Source organism: Lycorma delicatula, chromosome 6, assembly GCF_047948215.1.
Source record: "Lycorma delicatula isolate Av1 chromosome 6, ASM4794821v1, whole genome shotgun sequence".
Classification (NCBI taxonomy): domain Eukaryota; kingdom Metazoa; phylum Arthropoda; class Insecta; order Hemiptera; family Fulgoridae; genus Lycorma; species Lycorma delicatula.
In genome coordinates this window covers 52,651,763-52,675,846 of record NC_134460.1, presented here as the reverse complement: position 1 = coordinate 52,675,846, position 24,084 = coordinate 52,651,763, and the positions used below count along the sequence as shown (strand labels likewise).

The 24,084-nt window shown below is 29.6% G+C and overlaps 1 protein-coding gene and 7 non-coding genes across 8 annotated transcripts in view; all 8 read right to left on the bottom strand.

The window, feature by feature from the left end:
- The window catches only part of LOC142326860 (roundabout homolog 2-like), a 1,022,566-nt gene that overhangs the window by 841,920 nt on the left and 156,562 nt on the right, over nt 1-24,084 (bottom strand). The gene's annotated exons all lie outside the window — the stretch shown is intronic.
- On the bottom strand, nt 4,672-4,743 carry TRNAQ-UUG (transfer RNA glutamine (anticodon UUG)). The gene has a single exon. It is a non-coding gene; the product is annotated as a tRNA-Gln (tRNA).
- Nucleotides 7,092-7,163, bottom strand: TRNAQ-CUG (transfer RNA glutamine (anticodon CUG)). The gene has a single exon. It is a non-coding gene; the product is annotated as a tRNA-Gln (tRNA).
- TRNAQ-CUG (transfer RNA glutamine (anticodon CUG)) lies at nt 7,248-7,319 on the bottom strand. Its single transcript has one exon. It is a non-coding gene; the product is annotated as a tRNA-Gln (tRNA).
- On the bottom strand, nt 7,404-7,475 carry TRNAQ-UUG (transfer RNA glutamine (anticodon UUG)). The gene has a single exon. It is a non-coding gene; the product is annotated as a tRNA-Gln (tRNA).
- On the bottom strand, nt 7,560-7,631 carry TRNAQ-CUG (transfer RNA glutamine (anticodon CUG)). The gene has a single exon. It is a non-coding gene; the product is annotated as a tRNA-Gln (tRNA).
- On the bottom strand, nt 8,496-8,567 carry TRNAQ-UUG (transfer RNA glutamine (anticodon UUG)). Its single transcript has one exon. It is a non-coding gene; the product is annotated as a tRNA-Gln (tRNA).
- Nucleotides 9,276-9,347, bottom strand: TRNAQ-CUG (transfer RNA glutamine (anticodon CUG)). Its single transcript has one exon. It is a non-coding gene; the product is annotated as a tRNA-Gln (tRNA).

Sequence of the window (24,084 nt, the reverse complement as noted above, 5' to 3'; positions counted from 1 at the left end):
ATTATTACACTAACACAGTAATATTTACATACACGTACGTACGAGCATACTTTTTTGTATTTTTTTGGGGGGGTCATGAAACGTCGAAAAATGCAAAAACCCCATATCCCATTTTTAATTGATGACCATACTTTTCTTCTTACAGCATAACAACAAAACCAAGGTAAGTAAAAATGTTAAACGGCAACATAATAAACTGTTAAAAATTCGTAAGAAATAAAATAGATAATAGGTAATAAAATAATTGTAATAAAATATCTTATACGGAAAAAACATTTTCTGTTATAAAGAATTTTGCATACGAATTATAAGTACAAAAGAAAACTCGAAATGTAGACTGTACACCGATAAAATACAAACTGTTTATTCAGATAGATTAGTATAACGCAATTTCTGACAAAGGGTTCGATAAAAATTAAAACATACTACGCAGGAGATTTTATTATGTAAAATCTACAGTCGTTTGTAATGATGCAAGATTATGAAAAATTGATTACGAATACTCAGAATGTTTTTATGATGTAGGCCACTTTAAAAGAACAGAAAATGAGAATATCCGGAGATGTTTAAAAAATACAAAACAATCGTATAAAAAGGACATTTAAGTATTTATGTTTGTTCAATGCAGACAGCGTTCGAGTATTTGTACATGTGCGAGGAAATCCAGCTTAAAGAAAGAAAGGATCACAAAGGGTCGTGCAAATCGCGTGTTTGGAGGGAGAAATTGTAGCAATATCCTACTGTGTGGGAAGGGTCAGCTTATATCCGTGGATAAAAGAGTCCTCGTGTTGTACGCTCGAAAAACAGAATAGAAAGGATAACTCTCTTTTTCAAACTCTCATTTTTACCCCCTCTATATCCAAAATTTACATTCAAGATAAAGTGTATCGGTTTCAATATTACCGTATACAATGCTTGAGCGGTTTTTAATAATGAAATAATAATTTCCGAGATGATGACGACAATAAGAGAATAAAAATTATGGAGAAAGACGGCCTTACCATCGAGATTAGAATTTTGATTACAGAAGGAACTTTTATAAGCTGATTGTTAAAAAAATGCTATCATTCACAAATGAAAATTCTGCAAATATTAGAATATTAATAAAAGAATCTTTTATTGCTACTTTTTATTTACAAAATTTTATTAAATCTCCTATTTATAGAGACAATGTTACATCAGTTCACGACAGAAAATTTCTTTGTTTTACATTAACTCCACTAAACTTTCTTATTGCTATACTATACAGAAAAGGCGAAAATGTTACATGGTTTATGTTTCAATACACAATTTTGTTGAATGTTTTGTCAATTGTAACGAAATAACGTTAATGGAAAAATTTATCTTACTAATAACAAAAACGATTACAACAAAAGCTTAAAAAAATTCCAGAAAATTTTTAACTGTTTCCTGAGTTGTGTTTTTTAACACAGCTCTATCCACAATGTTTTCCTTTTTTATACCCAAAACACAAATATAATTTTAGATAAATCGTACGCATCAAGAAGTATATTATAAATCATTCGAAAGAATCAACCGTTCGTGCGCTGTGCGCAGCCGCCCGACTCACCACCATTAGTCTGCTATGCGCCAATAGCAGCTAAAATAAAAATGTAACAAACAAAAATAAAGTACAACAAACAAACCCATTCACCTCCCTTTTTACTTCTTGTACGAAGTAAAGGAAGTATTGTGATAACGAAAAATTTCGGTTTTCAGATTTCAACGGAAATATCCATTTTGACTAATTTCGGCGTAACGTCTGTGCATACGTACGTATCTCGAGTAATTCAAAAACAGTTAGCCGTAGGATGTTGAAATTTTTGATTTAAAATCTAATTGTGCATCTCTCCTTTTGATTGCAATCGACTAAACAAAAAGTGTTTAAAGAGAAGCCCAAAATCCCCAAAAACTGGATTATGGACTTTTTCTTAACTGCAGTAATAAGCCCAAATTGAGAGGTTTTCAACGATATATCATAAGTGGTACTTATTTTCATTGGTTCCAAAGTTATAGCCAAATAAAATTTTAATTAATGAAATACTTGGGTCTTACAAGGGACGGCACATCAGTTTGAATCAGACACTTCATCTCTTTTCTTTTTTTTAAATTTTTTAAAATTTATTCATTTTAACTTTTTTTAAATTTAAATATATTGATTTATTAACAATTATAAACCCGTGTGTAAAAAAAAATTACAGTAATTAATACCTCAATAATAACAATAAAAAACATATATGAAAAATAATCAGAAGTAATTAGTGATATAAAATTTGATGTACTTTTAAATATATGTATATGTAATTTAGTAAGCATTATTACATATTTGTATATGTAATAGATTTGGTGAAACATCTGTTTCTTTAATATTAATTGAAAATTATAAGTTAGAATCGTTTTTGGATTTTCTAGTTTAATCTCTATTCATTTTTATTTAATTATTCTGTAATTTCTGTTTAATTTAATCTACATTATAGTTAACTACAGAGTGACCCTCAGAAGAACAACATATACACTGAGGTATACATGCCCGATATTTAATAAATTGCAAAAAATTCTTATGTTTCAGTTCATTACTTCTCTGATATTGTCAGACAATATTCTCCGCAAGTCGGAGTTGAACATCATTTCGTTCATTTGTTTTTTGTTGCCAATCATTTAATCGCTCTTTGGTTGGATATAATTCTTCTACTTTTAATTTGTGTACACGTTCTTCTCTACTTTTAAAATTTTCTCTCTCTTTATATTCTTCATCCACTCTTAATTTGTTATTCTTTGCTTGGTCTTAACGTTTTCTCCCTCTTTATATTTATCATTTTCTCGTAATCTTTTTATTCTTTGTTTGCAACATTTTCTTTCTCTTTTCCTGTTTTCATTTTCCTTTCTTTTTTTTAAATTTTTTTTAAAATTTAAATATATTGATTTATTAATAATTATTAACCTATAACTGTAAAAAAAAATTATAATAAATAATGTTTGAATAACAACAATAAATAAAACATATGAAAAAATTTCAAAAGTTATTAGTGATGAAAGTTAAGTCCGCATCAGATTTTTTATGGAAAAGATGGAGAGTGATGATTGAATTTAAAACAGTTGAGATAAAACAAAACCTATTTAGAATTGCTTTCACTGAAAGTAATATTGTTCAAAATACAACCAGTATCTTTAGATCTACATAATGAACGCGTCCCTTATATAACAGATCATAATCTGCCCATTTCGGTGGACAGATGACCATCGATTTAGTCCATACTTCCTGAGGAAGCCTCGTTTGATATCTATATTCGTACTGACTCATTGTCTAACATTATGCCGCCGATAAACAAATAATTGATACTGGAAAAAATATTCAGCTGAAAAGCTAACCATTTATATGTAATCATTTAAAACGTTTATTTACTTTTAGTTCCTTGTTAAAAATTTTCCTATGAAGTTTTTGATTAAATCTATCAAGTATCACATTAATTATTATCGATATCAAGACGTAGTAATCAATGGATAACTGTAATTACAATTTTAAAAAAATCCAACCATTTTTATTTTTGAAAAACTGAATTACGACATTGGATGTTAATTCGAAAATGATTAAAAAAAATCTCGTAAAAATATCACAAAAAAATTTGATTTGGACACTACATGACTTCCTTGTACGACTATTAAAGTACATATACACATTTTTTTTAAAATGAAAAGTACATAAAATTTTATTTCATTAAAAATTTTGATATTTTTTCATATTTTTTTTTTTTTTTTTACAAGCAGAGGTTAATAATTATTCATAAATCAATATATTTGAATTAAAAAAAAAGAGATGAAGTTGAATTCAAACCGATGTGCTGCCTTCCCCTTATAGATCCAAATATTTCATTACGTAAAATATAATTTGGATATAACTCTGAAACCAATGAAAATAAGTACAACTATGTATGATATATCGTTGAAAAGCTCTCAATGAGAGCTTATTACTGCAGTTAAGAAAAAATTTGAGCTTTTTTGGGCACTTGAGCTTTTTTGGACACTTTTGGTCCAGTCGATTACAATCAAAAGAGTTGGTGCACAACTAGATGTTACAACAGTCCTGAACCCAAAGTTCAACATCCTACAACTAATCGTTTTTGAGTTATGCGAGATACATACGCACATACGTACAAACGTCGCGCCGAAACTAGTCAAAATTGATATTTCCATTGAAATCTGGAAAAAATCGAAATTTTTCATGATCACAATTCATACTATACTTCGTACATGGAAGTAAAAAATCTAGTTACTAAAATTAATCGTATAATGTAGTTAACGAAACCGACGTTAACTAATTAAACCGACGTAATTCGAAACGAATTCTTTAATGCAACCAAGAAAACCAAGAAAATTTTTTTTAATCTAATCAGCAAAATTTTTTTTGAGTAATATGATTAGGGACGCCGTTTTGAATTATCCAAAATTTTAGACTTTTATTTGAAAACTGAAAACCGTAGTTAGGGGCAAGAGATGTTTCAAATTAGTAGTAGAGATTAATTTCTTATAAGGCAGCTTCTATTTCTACTCACAAAAAACCGTGCCAAAAAAAAATGAATACATTAGGCAGTTAATTGAACAGCTTAGATAAATAAATAATTAAATTTTGTTTTAAAAAAATATTTTTTATAAATCCAACAAAAAAATTAAATCAGGTTCCACCGAGATTTGAACTCGGATCGCTGGATTCAAAGTCCAGAGTGCTAACCATTACACCATGGAACCATCTTAAATAAAACTGAAAAGAACTAACATTTATATTTAATTTGCTAGTAGTAAAAATAAACATTGTGATTAGAATGAATAGAAATCGTTGGTAGTAAAAGCAAAATTATCATTCAAAGCAGATCAGCAGCTGTCACACAACACGTCAGATATAAATTTATCTATATAAGCATGTATGAGCACGATACGCGCATACAATAATTATAATTTTATCAATGTATATGAAGTAATTAAACTGAGTTTGTTAGTGTAGCTAACGATTCAAATATGAAAACTAATTTATTTTGAAATATATGTATCGATATGAAGGCCAAAGGTCTACAATAACTAACACAGGTCAAATGTAATGCTATCATAGGCTATTTAATAATATTAAATATATAATTTTAAATTAGCAGAACTTCATTTTATTTACTTTATTGTTTAAGCATATTAAATAAAAAGGTTAAATCATATTGCCCCAATGACATATTATTAACATGCTCACAATCTGTCTAATATATATTTTAATAAATATTTTAAATTTAAAACAAAACAAAATTTTAAATCGCTATAACAAGATTACGTACAATACAAAGGTACATTTTTAGGATTTCAAAATCCTTAAAGTTTAACACAACAATAAACATCTTTTACAACACGCAAATGAAAAGAAGACTAAGGACTAAATTAATTTCCGGTTTTACACTTCCAGGAGGTTTTTTTTAAATATTCCTTAAGGATTTCAAATATAAATGATTTAATTATGCATTATTGAGAGTAAAATTGTGATAAAGATAAAAATGTTCAGTTAAAATATTTCGGTCCGATTTGACCACATCAATTAAATAACATTTTCACCTTTAAAATTACGCAGTATATAAGAATTTAATTGATAAAAAAAAAATCAACATTTTTTGTAAAATATTTTTGACAATAATAATATAAAATAAAATATTAAGGGTAAAAATATTTACCCATGATTAAAAAAATGTTGTTTTTTATTTAATGACCTTGTTCAACAGGTGCCTTATATAATAAATTAATAACAGCAACAAATTGAAAAACATAAAATATCAAAAATTTAAAAAAAAGATTTTTTAATTCTTAATTCGGGTTTCACGGGACTTCTTTTTTGCAAATGTGTCTACATTATCTACAGTAATACTAGATGAAGTTGAGTATTAAATTTTGAAAATTAAAGGTTAAAAACCTGAGATTTTAATTACGAGTACCATTCATTTCACCCTTTGTTTTTAGGGGCATAAAAAGCTATTTAGTGGAATAATTATTTATATCAATAAGTTTGCCCAATTTTAAGCAATCTTAACAAACAAGGCTAAAAATATATATATATATAAATGGCTGTCCTCTCTACAAATGTGTTCGAAAATCAAATCGAACTTGGGATTTATATAGTCAAACTAAATAGATTTATATATACGCAACTACAACTTTTTTTGTTCAACGGATTTTCGAGATAGGAAGCAAAATAATGTTAAGTAACCTCACCAGTAAAACCGATAGAATTAAAACTTTAGAATTTTAAATAACTTTTAACAAGTACTTTCATTTACTAAAGCTCAATTTTCTATGACCACTATACAAAAAAAAAAGTCTAAAATTCAAAATTTAATTTAATGTCATAAATGTCTGCTCCGTATTGAGCCACTTTCGAAGAATCTATTTTCGGAGAAATCCGTAAATATTATTAGAAACAAAAGTACGTATGTACATAAATCTACCAGAAATTTCTATAACACTTTTTATTTTTTAGCGTGAAAAGTCAACATCCGAAAAACTCCGATACCAGACTTTTGGCCGATCGAAATACTTTCTCTTTATTGCTTTGCTCCTGCAGCAACTAAATCTGAGAAAATAAGAATGGTAATTATACATGTCATCAAAAGAGAAAAAAAAAATCAATTTACTAACAGCCCATTCTAAAATCCACAAGAGATCACACTTTAAAAATAGCCTGTTCCCAATTAATTATAGTAATTTATTAAATACGTCGGAGCAGTAAACCGAAATAATGAATGTAATTATTTATTCCAGGTGCACGTTCGAAGAACAGAACGTAACAAAATTAAAAAATTGAATAAATCTTCAAAAAAAAAAAAAAATGTGACGATATAAATTTCATAAACTTTTTTTCTTACTACTACTAACATGTAATCTAAAGGAATTATACAAAATATTAAAAATAATAAAGGTCCCACCGAGATTTGAACTCGGATCGCAGGATTCAGAGTCCAGAGTGCTAACCGTTACACCATGGAACCGTCTTATTTGAATTACGAAATTACATTTACAATAATTTCATTGTTATAATGTAAAGGAATTAAACAAAATATTAAAAATAATAAAGGTCCCACCGAGATTTGAACTCGGATCGCTGGATTCAGAGTCCAGAGTGCTAACCGTTACACCATGGAACCGTCTTATTTGAATTACGAAATTACATTTGTAATTATTTCATTGTTATAATGTAAAGGAATTAAACAAAATATTAAAAATAATAAAGGTCCCACCGAGATTTGAACTCGGATCGCTGGATTCAGAGTCCAGAGTGCTAACCGTTACACCATGGAACCGTCTTATTTGAATTACAAAATTATATTTACAATAATTTCATTGTTATAATCTAAAGGAATTATACAAAATATTAAAAATAATAAAGGTCCCACCGAGATTTGAACTCGGATCGCTGGATTCAAAGTCCAGAGTGCTAACCGTTACACCATGGAACCGTCTTATTTGAATTACAAAATTACATTTGCAATAATTTCATTGTTATAATGTAAAGGAATTATACAAAATATTAAAAATAATAAAGGTCCCACCGAGATTTGAACTCGGATCGCTGGATTCAGAGTCCAGAGTGCTAACCGTTACACCATGGAACCGTCTTATTTGAATTACGAAATTACATTTGCAATAATTTCATTGTTATAATGTAAAGGAATTATACAAAATATTAAAAATAATAAAGGTCCCACCGAGATTTGAACTCGGATCGCTGGATTCAGAGTCCAGAGTGCTAACCGTTACACCATGGAACCGTCTTACTTGAATTACAAAATTACATTTACAATAATTTCATTGTTATAATCTAAAGGAATTAAACAAAATATTAAAAATAATAAAGGTCCCACCGAGATTTGAACTCGGATCGCTGGATTCAGAGTCCAGAGTGCTAACCGTTACACCATGGAACCGTCTTACTTGAATTACAAAATTACATTTACAATAATTTCATTGTTATAATCTAAAGGAATTAAACAAAATATTAAAAATAATAAAGGTCCCACCGAGATTTGAACTCGGATCGCTGGATTCAGAGTCCAGAGTGCTAACCGTTACACCATGGAACCGTCTTATTTGAATTACAAAATTACATTTACAATAATTTCATTGTTATAATCTAAAGGAATTATACAAAATATTAAAAATAATAAAGGTCCCACCGAGATTTGAACTCGGATCGCTGGATTCAGAGTCCAGAGTGCTAACCGTTACACCATGGAACCGTCTTATTTGAATTACAAAATTACATTTACAATAATTTCATTGTTATAATCTAAAGGAATTATACAAAATATTAAAAATAATAAAGGTCCCACCGAGATTTGAACTCGGATCGCTGGATTCAGAGTCCAGAGTGCTAACCGTTACACCATGGAACCGTCTTATTTGAATTACAAAATTACATTTACAATAATTTCATTGTTATAATCTAAAGGAATTATACAAAATATTAAAAATAATAAAGGTCCCACCGAGATTTGAACTCGGATCGCTGGATTCAAAGTCCAGAGTGCTAACCGTTACACCATGGAACCGTCTTATTTGAATTACAAAATTACATTTGCAATAATTTCATTGTTATAATGTAAAGGAATTATACAAAATATTAAAAATAATAAAGGTCCCACCGAGATTTGAACTCGGATCGCTGGATTCAGAGTCCAGAGTGCTAACCGTTACACCATGGAACCGTCTTATTTGAATTACAAAATTACATTTGCAATAATTTCATTGTTATAATGTAAAGGAATTATACAAAATATTAAAAATAATAAAGGTCCCACCGAGATTTGAACTCGGATCGCTGGATTCAGAGTCCAGAGTGCTAACCGTTACACCATGGAACCGTCTTATTTGAATTACGAAATTACATTTGCAATAATTTCATTGTTATAATGTAAAGGAATTATACAAAATATTAAAAATAATAAAGGTCCCACCGAGATTTGAACTCGGATCGCTGGATTCAGAGTCCAGAGTGCTAACCGTTACACCATGGAACCGTCTTATTTGAATTACAAAATTACATTTACAATAATTTCATTGTTATAATCTAAAGGAATTATACAAAATATTAAAAATAATAAAGGTCCCACCGAGATTTGAACTCGGATCGCTGGATTCAGAGTCCAGAGTGCTAACCGTTACACCATGGAACCGTCTTATTTAAATAAAAAAATTTAATTTACAAGAATTTCTTTCTAATAATCTGAAGGAATTATATAAAATGTTAAAAATAATAAAGGTCCCACCGAGATTTGAACTCGGATCGCTGGATTCAGAGTCCAGAGTGCTAACCATTACACCATGGAACCTTCTTATTCGTATAACATAAATACAATTAAAATAATTTCGTCCTAATAAATTAAGGAAATTATATAAATGTTCAAAATAATAAAAGGTCCCATCGAGATAAAACTCGGATGGTGGATTCAAAGTCTAGGGTACTAAAAATTGATAAAATTTAATAGATTAATTTAATTAACATAATAATAATTTACACAATGCAATTATTATTATTATCATAAAACTAACATAATTTTTGACGTGATGCTTAAATAAAATTTGTGTTAATAAAAGTTTTACCTTAAAAAGGTTTTTAATAAATGAAGGAAAAAAGGATTCTTGTTTATTATCGCACCGCCTCTTTTTTTCACTTTTTTTGATGCAACTTCTTATTGCATCGTATTAAACGTATTATTACAATGTATTAAATAAAATAATTGTTTTTTAGCGAGCGCAGTGAGCGAAAGTTTTGTTAGTTTAGATTATGTTGACTCCGTATACTGACAAATCGTAGGTATATCAACATAACCTAACCAAGCATAAACTACGCTCGCTTCGCTCGCTAAACTTATCAAATTAACGTTAGGTAAGCCTATTGTATACAACTTACTAATAAAATAACCTCATTGTTATCGCATCGCCACTTTTTGGTGACAAATGTTGTAGAATGAGTAAAAATATGTTTTTTCAAATAATAATAATACCAAGGAATCAGATTATTTTCGTATGTTACGCATCCAAAAAGTTTCCATTCTAAAGCTTGGTACTTACGTATTAACACCACCGTAGCTACAGCTTTATTTAAAAACAAAGTAGTCAATCGGATTTCGGTGGAAAATGGGCCGATATAGAGTTTAACATAGATTTAAAACAGTCTCTTTATTAATATTAATAAATATTTATTTATTTTATAAATATAATTTAACCAAACTTAACCTACACTCGCTTCGCTCGCTAATAAATACTCAAAAAATTACGGTGTTAATTAGTCAAGGTTAGCGAGCAAAGGGAGCGTAGGTTAAGTTTGGTTAAATTATATTGACTACTTTGTTTTTGAAATAACGCTGTAGCTGCGGTGGCGTTAAATATGTAAGTACTGAAAGCTTGAATCATGCAAAAGTGAATCATAAATATAATTTTGTAGATCGAGAAACAGAGGTCCACACTATAGAAATATGCTCATCATCATTTGGAGAATTATTTAATTGAATTTATGTGGCGTAAAAATATTGAAAATGTGGCGAAAATATCATTAATTCTGTTCTATTCAATAGCATTCTCGAGTTTTATCCTACGAAAATGTGATGTATTGTGTTAAAATTATGGTGATTATTGGAGTTTTGTAATTTTTAATTTTCATTAAAAATGTATTTTTTTTCATCTGAAATATACGTTACTATTCATTTTCTCATGAAATCTGAAAAAGTTGCATCAAATAGAGTGAAAAAAGTGGCGGTGCGATATCAAACAAGTACCGAAAATATTAAATCTACTAATAAACTCTACCGAATAAAATGTACAAGAACCTAAATATACTGTTAGTTCATAAAACATATTTTCGATATTTTGAATTTTAAGTACATTATTCCCAGTAAAAAACTAATTAAAGTTTCTTTTTTAAACAATTATCTTTCTATCAAGTTCGTTCGTAAGACAAGTTTTCTATTAAATTTTTTATCAAACAAGATTAGATTTATATAACAATGTAAGACTACTTCGCTAAACAAATTCCAGCGTTACAACTTTCAATGCATTTTCTCTTCGTATTGATAAAAGTCAATTTTCAAAAATTTATCCCTCAGTGAAAAACTTTGCAAAGACAAAAATCAGATCATAATTTAACCGTAGCTAACTTTATAAAGTTAATGAACCAACAAAGAAGCAGAGGTAAGATATCCTAACATGATTCGATGAGTTAAAGACTAATGATTTAAATGTAACGAAGCCACGAATTTGTTAAATATAAATTAATAACACTATTAAGAATTATTACATGACTTAGCTAAGGCTACGCTTACTTAAAATTTACGGATAAATAGTATTAATGTCTTACCTAATTATAGAATAGTCATAAATAAATTTAACCTTTATTATAATTCAAATATAATGATTATTAAAATAACAAAAAATAAGTCGTGTAAATTGCAACAGGTTTAAACACAATAAACTTGAATAGCACTAACTGAAGGAGAACTGATAAATACGTACGTTCAACCCGAAGCATCAACGTTCACTTCATACCTGAACGTACAGGTCATGGTTGCACAGGTAGAGAAGTCTGGTAATACTGCGTATAGACGTCGCTAGTTACGTAAAGATAAAGATCTCAACTAAATAAACTAACCTACATATAATTTAGTCGTACTTTTTTAAATAAACTTTATGTAATATATTGATTATTGATTCCAGGCGTTTGTTTACTTTTATCAACAGAAATTTAAAAATTTTGACTATTTATTTTAAGATTAAAACAAAACGAAATATCAGATAAACCGTTCCGTCCGTCACACAAAACACTCAATTGCCGCTTTTTAGTAGCAAAAAAAAACATATTAATAACTGTTAAATTATTTTTACTTATACAACATAATGTTAAAAAAAACGATGTTTAGATAATTTATTTAATTTAGCTAAACAAAAACTGAACCCTTGTTTGTATACAGGAACTATAGTTTTAAGAATTTTAGCATGTGAAATATGTCAAGAAAAAGCATTATACAAACACATTTTATATCTCACCAGTATATAAAGAGAAAAAGTCTTAGTTTCTTCCTGATGACCTCAAAAACTACTTACTCAATAATTATGAAATTTTAATTGTAGTTTTCTTATGATCCCCAAAATGCTTACCAAAGTAAAAACCTCACCGATCTCACTACTACATAAATCATAAATTAAAAAAAAAAAATTAATTAAACTTATAAATAATTAACCTAGAACCACTTTTGTTAAATTTAATGTCGTTGTATGTATCGATAGATATTGCCTATTTCGATTACCATTGTCAATATCGACTTCTTCTGACAGTTATATGATTTACTAAATTTTAATGTCGTTATTATTATCTGCAAAAGATTAGTTTGTAATACTATCGTAATGTACATAAAAACAAATTTGTTTGATAATGAAATTATCAAAGATTGCAGTGACAATCACGCCGATAACGTATGAATCGATCAAACAGATTTACTTAGCTAATCCCAAAAAACAAACACCGAATGGTAGACCATGACGGTGTTTTTCATACGGTTTGAATACTAGATCTGGATACTGGTGTTCTTTCGTGGCTGGGTTTCAATTAACCACACATCTCAGAAATGGTCGACCTGAGACTGTACAAGACTACACTTCATTTACACTCATACATATCATCCTCAGAAGTAATCCTAACGGTGGTTCCGGAGAATGAAGAGAAAAAGAAAAGGTTTTAATTACGTAGTCAACAAATTTAAAACGTGTAAATATTGCAATTTTTTTTGTAATTTTCATTTAGTCGATTAAAAAACATTTTTATTTTAAATACATAGAATTATTATGTTAATTGTTTATAAATAAAGATCCCTGTGGTTTAACAAACAACATATAAATAATTTCATACTGTTACTTTAATGTAATCATATATGAAAAATTTTTACGAAATAAGAATAATAGTTTTACAAAATTCGTGTTTGTATCCTGTTAAAAATATTACGTAAATTGTTACATAACCAAAAACAAAAATACATAAACCAAAAATCTATACCCAAAATACCAACTTAACAATTTATTTAATTAATAAATTTATTCTTTGGTTATTTATTTTTTTGTTTAAGTATACCAAAAATCTTTATCATTAGTTCAAAACGTGGATTGAAGTGTTTTATTCCAAAAAGAATGTTATTTTATAAATGAATCCATTTTCCATTAGGATTGGAAGCTTCATTATTTTGAGGTATTATGAAGAATCAACTAACATTTGTTTTAATTATATTTACTCTAAACCTAAATTACTAAATTACCGATTATATTAAAATCTATGTAAATAAATAAAACACTATTTTAGATTGAAATTCATAACCTCTTTGAAATATATCCTTTTAAGAAAAAAAGGATGATGCGTGGGTTTGTTTGAGGTATGCTAACATTTTTATTTTAACTGTTTTCGGCGCAGAGCGAACCACGTGTGCGCCGGGCAGCTGCGCGCAGCGCCCGAACGATGCATTCGTTCAAACGATTTATCAGAAATAACATTAGTGTTTTGGGGATAAAAAGGAAAACATTGGAGTTAAAGCTGTATTAAAATATCATAACTCAAGAAACAGCTACAAATGCAGCACTTTTAAACATCATTTTGAAGCTTTTCGTTTGTAAAAGTGTTTGTTGTTAGGACGCTAAATTCATGAACGTTATTTAGTTACAGTTGGCAAAAACATTTAACAAAATCAAGTGTAATGAAACATAAACCGTTTAATATTTTCCCAGCCGCGAACATGGCCCGTGGCCTGCCGGCCATAGGCCCGCCTTTTTTCTAGTCTAAGAAAGCATTCAAATAAACAAAAAATGCATCTTAAAATTAGATCACAAAAGTCACTTTGCGGGTAAAATTCAAACAAATAATAAAGAAAACTTCCAAAACGTAACGTTCCACTGAGATTTGAACTTGTGTCACTGGATTCAGGGTCCAGAGTGCTAATCATAACACCTTGGAACCACACCAAATTTAAATTGTTAATTTTTAGTTAATGATTCTAAGTATTTATGATAATAGTGCTCATGATTATACAGATAAATGTTAACAATTATTATAACTTATTAAATACTTATAATTCACAATTAGCTAAAAATTTCCCTGGATAAAACACGCAACATACACTTTTGCGTGAGAGTGTACGCTATTACATGTTTTCCTGAAATGAATTAACGAAGTCTGTTTTCATAAAGGTGCAACCAAGCTTAGACCTTTACCAAATAGCTTCTACCAGTTCCATATTATGACACGTGATAACGACATACGAGGCGTATTACCAATCAATATCATTCTAACTTCTTTACCCTAATGAGATCGTCGAGTTTTACGGCCCGTGTCATCGTGTATAACAGTAAGATAATAAATTTTAAAATTGTAAACTGTAAAATTATTTATTGGTTCTATATCATTAACGATGAATATCTTTTCTCATTTTTATAATTAATGTAACTATTCATACGTTTCTCTGATCTTTTCTACTAATGAGGCAAATTTTATTTTCCTCTAGTTACAATTGTTCTGTTAAACTGCGGGTCCTAAATTGTAATTAATGTCTTGACAGATTAATTTACAGAGATGTTCGTTATCTCGACAAGTTTAGTTTTATCTTTCTTGTTTCTGGGGAACAGAGGCCAGTTTTCTAGACGCCACTGTAACACTAGTTATATATTTTTTTTAAATTTCTTACCCTCTCCATGGAACATTCCATGGAGAGGGTAATATAGTTAATAATAATAATATTAATTAATAATAGTAATTAAAAATAAAATAGTTAATTTAAATCCAATAAAAAAATTAATTAAAAAAAATAAATTATCTAAAAACAATGAGCTTATCCTAAACTATTACTAAACTATTTAACTGTTACTATTAAATAATAATAGTAATAATAATAAATTTACTATATTACTATTATTTTAATAATTAATTACTAATAATTCCAGTTTACATAACTGCAATTATTGTCCTTGTTTTATTAGATCCATCTTGTAAGTTATTACGAATCAAATTTGATTTTCTGTCTTTAATAATTTTTTTATCGACTTTTTCTTATGTTATCAATGTTTTCTCCAGAAAAACCAATTAATCTGCCTCTATTTTTAATAAAATTAATATTTTTGCTATGTGATTCCAGTTGAAGAAAGCTGAAGGCCGCCATGTTAATATGATGAAAAGAATTATAAATGATTCTTAATTGTAGTTGTTAAGAAAAATATACGATTACTCTTAATTTGATAGAAAAAACATTTTGTCTGTTAATATAATTTAATTATTCAAAAAAATTTTAATTTAGTTCTATACAAAAAAAAATCATCCATTAGGTAAGTCAACCAAATTTTCTTAATACTGAATTCACTTTTAGCATAGATTTATAGGTTATCTATGGAGATATCAGCTAGAAATACACAGTATGGGTATTTAATGTACAGTACGGGATTAATGTTCACTCAATTAAATTTTATTCATATTCATTCGATTTGTTTATGAAAACGGTTAATGAATAATGAAAATCCTTTATATAATACACACAATTAAAATACAGAAAACTCTTTGATTATACTGCAGACCTAAATTAAAAAATATTAAAACTACAATTACACTGTAACAGAAATTAAATTACAATGTCACAGCGCCTTTGTGCAATAAGTAAAAGGGTCCACATCTGCACATATTACTAACAATATAGAACTTCTGAAAGTCTTAAATTGATAATCTCGCCTGACTTACGCAGAAATATTAGGGTGAACAGAATAACAAGATACAATGCACGTATGTAATAGGCCAATTTTATTATTGAGCCATGAAGAGAAGAGGGTGCCTGATCTAATTGGGTTGACCCTCACAAAAGCGACCAGTCCATTTTACAACAATGAATCACAGTGTAACACTATTCAGATACAGGTAATCATTCTAAGCCCACCGGGTTGGTCTAGTGGTGAATTCGTCATCGCAGATCAGCTTACTTCAAAGTCAAGAGTTCTAAGGTTCAAATCCTAGTAACTTTTATACGGATTTGAATACTAGATCATGGATACCGCTGTTCTTTGGTGGTTGCGTTTCAATTAACCGCACAGGAGTGGTGGAACTGAGACTGTACATGACTATACTTCATTTACCCTCATACCTATCATCCTCACTCATCCTCTGAAGTAATACCTTACGGTGGTTCCGGAGGCTAAAAAGAAAAACGAAAAAAAGGTAACCATTCTAATCTGATACAAAACTTTAAGTAAAGTTAAAGCATATTATAAAAAGAATAATATGTAAACAAAAATTTACAACCTAAATGGCTCTCATAAATCAGTTAAATAAAATAAATAGATAACGAAAATAGATGATACCTTATTTTAGTGAAGAAGTTAAACAATACGTCCCTACACACAAAAAAAATATATATATTATTAGAGTTCTTTGCGATAATCTCAACAAGTAATATAAAAAACCTTGCTTCAAATACATTCAACAAGTCTCTGTAACGCAATCGGTTAGCACGTTCGGCTGTTATCCGAAAGATTAGTAGTTCAAGCCCGGGGACAATCATGAATTTTTTGTTCCTTTTGCTTACTGCTTATAAAATTTAATCCAGAAGAAACAATCAATTATTTCAAAATAAATTATAAGCTGAATTCAAGTACAAACAGATTTCATTAATTTATTATTAATTATTTTATTATTTTCTGTAAAACCAAAACTAAACTGCAATTAATTACTTAATCATATATGTTTTGCTCTTCGGATGTCCTCCACTATTTATTTTTATATTCCTTAATCTGATGCCCGTAGATTATTATTATTATTTATTAATTAATTAATACTAATGTGTTAATACTGCATGTTATTAATACAAGATATAAATATAGTATTAATAGTAGATAATAAATTGTGGTTAGTGACTGCTCTACCGACTAGATATGCTTCTATTTTGTGTTTGAAGGAATTATCAAACCAGGAATTAAATTATATTTAATTTGTTTAATTTAATCTACAGTTCCCCTCCCCGTTAATTTAACCATTATGTCGACATTTATTAGATACAGATTTATACTTTTGAGTTTTCTTTTTACTTTCCCGTCTAGATAGCGCTATAGAATTACTGCAGCTCTAGAAGGGAAAGCATTGCAATGAAACTAATTTCGGCGTATGCGGTTTTCACCGGATCTTGACGTTTGGACACCTAAGGAACCCAAAAAACCGGATGTTAATGTTCGTACGTACGTGTATGTGTTCGGTGATGACCTCTAAATCACCTTATATCTCAAGAACTACGGAACCGATTCAGACCAAACATGATCAGATTACTCTATATATGAGGCATTGATGCCATTAAATTTTCAACTTAAAAGGTCAAGGGGGTGAAGCTGTAGAGGAAGGACACCCTCCGCATCTCGAGATTTTACCTAATTAAGGTTTTCTAAGGCACATTTGGTAACAAATAACAATTTTTTCAAAAAAAAATTTACAAAATCGCACCCCCACCCCAAAAATTCTTTAAACTACTGCTATGCTGTGACAGAAGAGCGGGAATTAAATAAATGAATATTTAAAGTTTAAAAAAGTAAATCAGTTTGGCTGGGTCTCGAACTCCATCACCCGGTCGAATGGGTACCTGTTGCGTTAAGTATCGCGGCTACACCAGACTGCAGACCGTACAAGCGAAATTTGTTCTATGAAATTTGTGAAATTATATTAGTTTAGTTAGTGCCGGCCTACGCCACTAGTACCCCTACTCCCGCGCGAATTAAGTGGTATGCGCGCACGCTTTAGTTAGAATTACTAAATTAAATAAACGAAAAAATATTAAATTTAAATACAATGATAAATATTTTAAATATTTTATTTTTGATTCCTTCGCATCATAAATGCGAAGGAATTTCCCGTCACGGGGCTAAAACCGCGTTCCGGGAAAGTCCTAAAACTGCGTTGTCAGCTTATTTAATACAGTTTTTTGTTTGATGCTGTAATGAAAATTATTGGTTAACAATTTTCTTCCCAAGATAGGTTTTGTACTTTTTTCATTAACATGGTTCCGGGATCGAATCCCGGTCAGGCATGGCATTTTCACGCGCAACAAAAGTTTATCATTCATTCTGTGAGTAGTACCTTACGGTAGTTCCGGAGGTTAAATAAAAAAAAAGGGACTAGTAAATTTGTAGTCTGGAATAGACTCAGGTTGACCACTGCATTTATACGTATTACATATTTTAAACAAATTTTCTTTATTTTACTGAAGAATAAAACGCCAATAATCCGACCCTTTTTAAAGCATTACTTATATTATTAATAAAATAAACGTTAAAAAATACAACTGATTAAAAAACACAATAAAATATAAAAATTTATTTATCCTAATTAAACAAGTATCGATAAAAAATGCAAAGTTATGTTTACTTAAAGTAACATTTACTACCAGAAGATGATCTGCAATTAAAAAAATTATTACTTAAAAAAAAATTGTTGAAAATATCTTTTAAAAATCATTAGTAGTGGTGTGCATGTACCTCCATCGAAAATTTAATTACATGAGGTCTGTGCGGTTTTTGTAATATGCGATCTCCGTGAGCAAAAATACAACGTAAAGTTTTCCGGGAAACGGGGGAAAACTCACAAAAAAGTTTCAACTTTTGAAAGAAGCTTAAGGAAAGAATACTCTGGGCCGTACGCAATGTTACGAATTGTTTTCACGATTTAAAAGTGGTCGTCAATCTACTGAAGATGACCCTCGACCAGGCGTTCAAGTGATGACACCCGCGTTTTAAAAATCAGCAACTGGTGTCAGCAAATCGCCGACTGACTGTTACAGAACTTGCAGAAGAGGTTAGCATAGCATCTCAATTGGATCATGCCATGACATTTTGACTGAAAAACTGAACGTGCATAGAATTCCAGCAAACTTTGTTCCTCGTTTGATGACCGAAAGCACAAAGAGCATCGAGTGGACGTTTGCCGGCAACTTCTCGAACAAGCCGATGAGGATGAAACGTTCATGCAAAGAACATAACGGGAGACGAAAACTGGGTTTATTGCTATGACATCAAGACAAAGGTTCAATCATCACAGTGGACTGGCAAAGGATCTCCACGCCCCAAGAAAGCACATCGATCTCGATCCAATGTCAAAGTGATGCTCTCTGTTTTTTTCGATTTTAATGGAATTTTTTAGTTTGAGTTCTTGCCTCAAGGTGAAACAGTGAACCGTGCGTACTATGAAGCCGTTTTACAACATTTACGTGAAAAAATCCGCGCAAAAATAAACCAGAGTTGTGGCGAGACAACTGATGGTTTCTTCACCACGACAATGCGCCCGCACATTCAGCTTTGTCAATTCGTCAGTTTTGTACCAAAAATCAGATGACTGTCCTCCATCAGCCTCTCTACACGCCAGGCTTCTTGCGATTTTTTTCTTATTTCCGAAACTAAAATCGGTGAAGAAAGGACGCCGTTTTGAGCCTATTGATGACATTAAAGCAAATTCGTCACGGAACTTAAAAGCCATTTAAAATGAAGCTATCCAGTACTGCTTCGCGAAGTGGAAACACCACTGAGAAAAGTGTGTAAATAGGAGAGGGAAGTACTTGAATGGGACAAGGACCTATAATCTGTAAAATTAGTGATAAATATTAAAAATTAAAGTTCGGTTATTTTCTGAACAGACCTCATACACTAAAATTCAGCTAGGTTAAAGAAAAGATCATTGAAGAATTTTTTGTTAAAATTATGTGATTGGAAAATGAGAGAAATAAACAGTCAAAAATTGATACAATGAAGTAAAATTTACTTCTTCACTTATGCATGGTATCACATTATCGTAAAAATAAAAACAAATTTTTATTAATCAATGGCTCATATAAATATGAATTTATTTAGACCTAGAGTTATTAGATCGTAATATTTAGGAACAATAAAACAAGATACTATTTGTAGTGATTAGGAAAAAGAGATGATTCGCATGAATCAATAATGATTTATATTTTCTACTACACTAACTGGTGTAATTCAATAAATAATCAATTTAAACAATAAACAGGATTAATCGAAATAAAAAATAATAAAGTAACTGAGAATGCACTATTCATCAGATACACCATTACAATTTATTTGCGTCGCATTTTACTCTCTTATAAATAAACACCATCATATTAACTTACAACTAAAGCCCAAGCGCAACCATCCCACCACACACACACACACACACACAAACACACACACACACACACACACACACACACACACACACACACACACACACACACACACACACACACAAATGTGTTTTATGTAAAAGGGAACAGTTATAAATATGTGTTTTCGGTGAGATTGTGATGAAACAGCAGGAGATTCCATTCAATATTGAAGAGGCAGAATGCACACACTATGATAGCCAACACGCACTCTCGCATGTCTCGGTTCCATGATGACAATATCACCCTATATCCATAGCCGCTACACCATGCACAAGAGGGGTGCAGGCTTATACCTCCGCCTTTCCATCTGACAAACGCCACCCTTATTTCCATTCTACAGCCTACTATTAATACTATTTTTATTATAACATATAGGTTTACTACGTACATAATTTTTTTAAAGGTAAGCTATATTGCAACGTTCTATTACACATTCAACTTTATTTCTTGGAAATTTAATGTAATAGTCGTAAACGAAATTAAAAAAAAAAATACTTAATAAAAAATATTATTAAAAAAATAGTTTTCTAACCTGTTATTAAATAATAAAAATGCAGAAAACTTAGTCTTACAATGAGACATTTATTTACAAAGAATGAGTTAAAGTAAAATGGTTATTTATTTTTTTCCCTTTAAAAGGACGCAAAAAATCAATTATAATGATGTTACATGCACATGTAATTATATTTTAAATGTATTCACAAACTACTTAAGGTCTGTCATAAAATTTCAATATTAATTATTTTTCGACCAGTGTAATTTTCGATGTTGGGTAACGATATACTTCATATATTGTTAACGTCAGTTCCGTCCCACCAAAAAAAAAAGTAGAAGCGAGCTTGTGTGTGTGTGTGTGACTCAATCCTGACCCGAGAGAGAGAGAGAGAGAAAGTAGCATTAAACACGCACTATAGAGTACAAAATAATCGGCGAAGAGAAGAGGAAAATATTTTCTCTGTAAATGTAGCTCATATGTAGAAAAAACTTTGATCTCTTTCTAAACATTTTTGCGTAAAACTTTAAATTGTAAAGAGAAGAAATATTACACACATGCATTCCTTTTTTATGTTAAATCATTAAATTTTATCGGATCGACTCATCTTTAAACGTAAGAAGTACGTTTAATGAGATAATTTTAAATAAAAGTGTTATTATAAAAAGATAAGAAAATTCAAGAAAAATGGAATTAGTGGACAGAAAACCACCAAATCGAACAGAGTATAACATAAGTCTAATAAGATTTCATCATGTAACAGAAGTAACAGATTAAAAAGAACCCTTATAACTGGTATAATTTGTATTAGTTATTAATTAATATATTACAAATCCCTGTACAGAATTAGAATGTGCGTCAACATGAAACAGGAAACAATAAACTATGATATTATTTTGTTCTTAATTTATTAAATTGAGTTCTACAAAGAAATTGTATTAACATTTTAAATTAAATACAAAACGAAATTGTTGATCGAATAAATTGTCGAAGGTTTAGTCGAAACCAAAAATAATCTTATTGTATTAAAAATATTCGTTATCGATACTTCAGAGATATCAGAATCATTTACTTATATCTGGCAAAGAGCTACTTCCGCTTTTCTCAAAGTTTTTTAATCTTTTTTATTTCACTACAGTATACGCAATAAAGATATAACAAAGTTAATAATAATGTGAAATTATAAAAACAATGACAAAAATTAAAAAAAATCTGATGTGGACACTACATGACTTCCTTGTACGCTTATTAAATTACATAAACACATTTTGTTTAAATGAAGCAATAAAATTTTATTTCATTAATATATATATATATATATATATATATATATATTTTATTTATATATTGTTTTATTAAATTATTATCATAAAACTTTTTGTACAATCAGAGGTTAATAATTATTAAAAATCAATATATCTGAATTTAAAAAAGAGTTAAAAAAAGGAGATTAAGTTTAATTTGAATCCGTTGTAATAACCAAATATTTCATTAATTAGAATTTCATTTGGCTATATCTGGAACCAATGAAAATAAGTACCACTTATGATAAATCGCTGAAAACCTCTCAATGAGGGCTTACTACTGAATTTAAAAAAAAGTGCAAATCAAAATATTTTTGGATTTTGGGCTTTTTGGACACTTTTGGTCCAGTCAATTGCAATCAAAAGATGAAGTGTACAACTAGATGTTACAACAGTCCTAAATTCAAAATTTCAACATCATACGGTTAGTCGTTTTTGAGTTATGAGAGATACATACGTACGTACAGACGTCACGCCGAAACTAGTCAAAATGAGTTCAGTGATGGTCAAAATGGATATTTCCGTTGAAAACTGAAAACCACATTTTTTCGCGATCACAATACTTACTTTACTTTGCACAAGGCAGTAAAAAATACGACTTCCAAAAAATTGATAAAAAATGATAATAAATTGAATTAAAAAAAAGACAAGGTATGGAAACAAAGGATTATCATTGTTATGCGGAATTTAGTTAAATAAAATAACGGATTACCAATCATCTTTTAAATAGCTTTAATTTCTTTAAATATATTTTTCACGAGGTAGAAATAGGAGGCATTTGAGATTATCTAATGATTAAATTCTCACCAGGGCTTACATCTATTAGAAAATATATCCTTGAAGGAAAATATTTAAATGCAGTCGGGGTTTCTGAATAATAATTGTCCTATGTTAAAGAGCTCTGAATAGCTCAAACTGGTCCCGGCGTAGTGGACGCCACTCAATTTTCTCAGTTAATCAGTAAATTTTTGTTCTGGTTTGGTTCCATCATGATTTTATATTTTACTAACAAATACTCTTCTGAATTTTGAAAATTGGACGATTGTTTGCAGAGATATTGTAAGAGCACCTCATTGAACTTCCAAAAAAAGCGTTCCAGGGGCACTCTGTTTGTTACCAATCAATGGTGATGGTTGGTTACCAATCCAATTTTAACGTAAATTTAATTCTATTATTTATGTAATATTATTCATTCATTAAATCTTTTTCAGTATTATTCATATATTTTTAAATTTTATTATTATTGATTTGAATCATTCAGTTCACACCCAGTTAACACAACGATAGAGGCTCACAGTTCACAGTCCGTTAATTCAATTCATTATAGTTTGTGTTTCAACCGGCAAATCTTCACTATTCCTTATATATCTATACATCTACTTACATTTATATTAGCTTATGACACTCCTGGTAACTAAGTATTCCAACGCGGGGTCATACATCTAAATCTGTTCAGCCGTTGAACTGCTACGGTGGAACAAACATATACAGATACTAAATACATTACACTCCTTTTGGGTAATCTTGTAAAAACAACTCCCGTTAGTTAGTAAATTCATTTCATTATTGTTAACTGACGGGGCAATTCCCGAAAACTGTACCGCATTTTTTAAATAGAACGTTTTACAATAAGTCAATACAAATCTGTCGTTCTTTCTCTTTTGTTTAGCCTCCGGAACCACCGTAACGTATTACTTCAGAAGACGAATGAGGATGAATGTATGAATGCAAATAAAGTGTAGTCTTATATAGTCGCAAGTCTACCATTCCTGAGATATGTGGTTAATTGAAACCCAACCACCAAAGAATACCGGTATCCTCGATCTAGTATTCAAATCCTTATAAAAGTCGTTCTGTTTAAAAGGAAGGAATCTTACCTCAACATTACATGAAAATCGAATGACACATTTAGATCTAACTTTATCACAAATCACAAATAAACAGTCGAAATGATAAAAAAATAAACTTAAAAAAAAATAACTCGTTAACTATTTAACAATAAGGATTTCAAAAATATGAAGAAAATATTTTTAATAAATGTATAAATATAAAATAAACCACA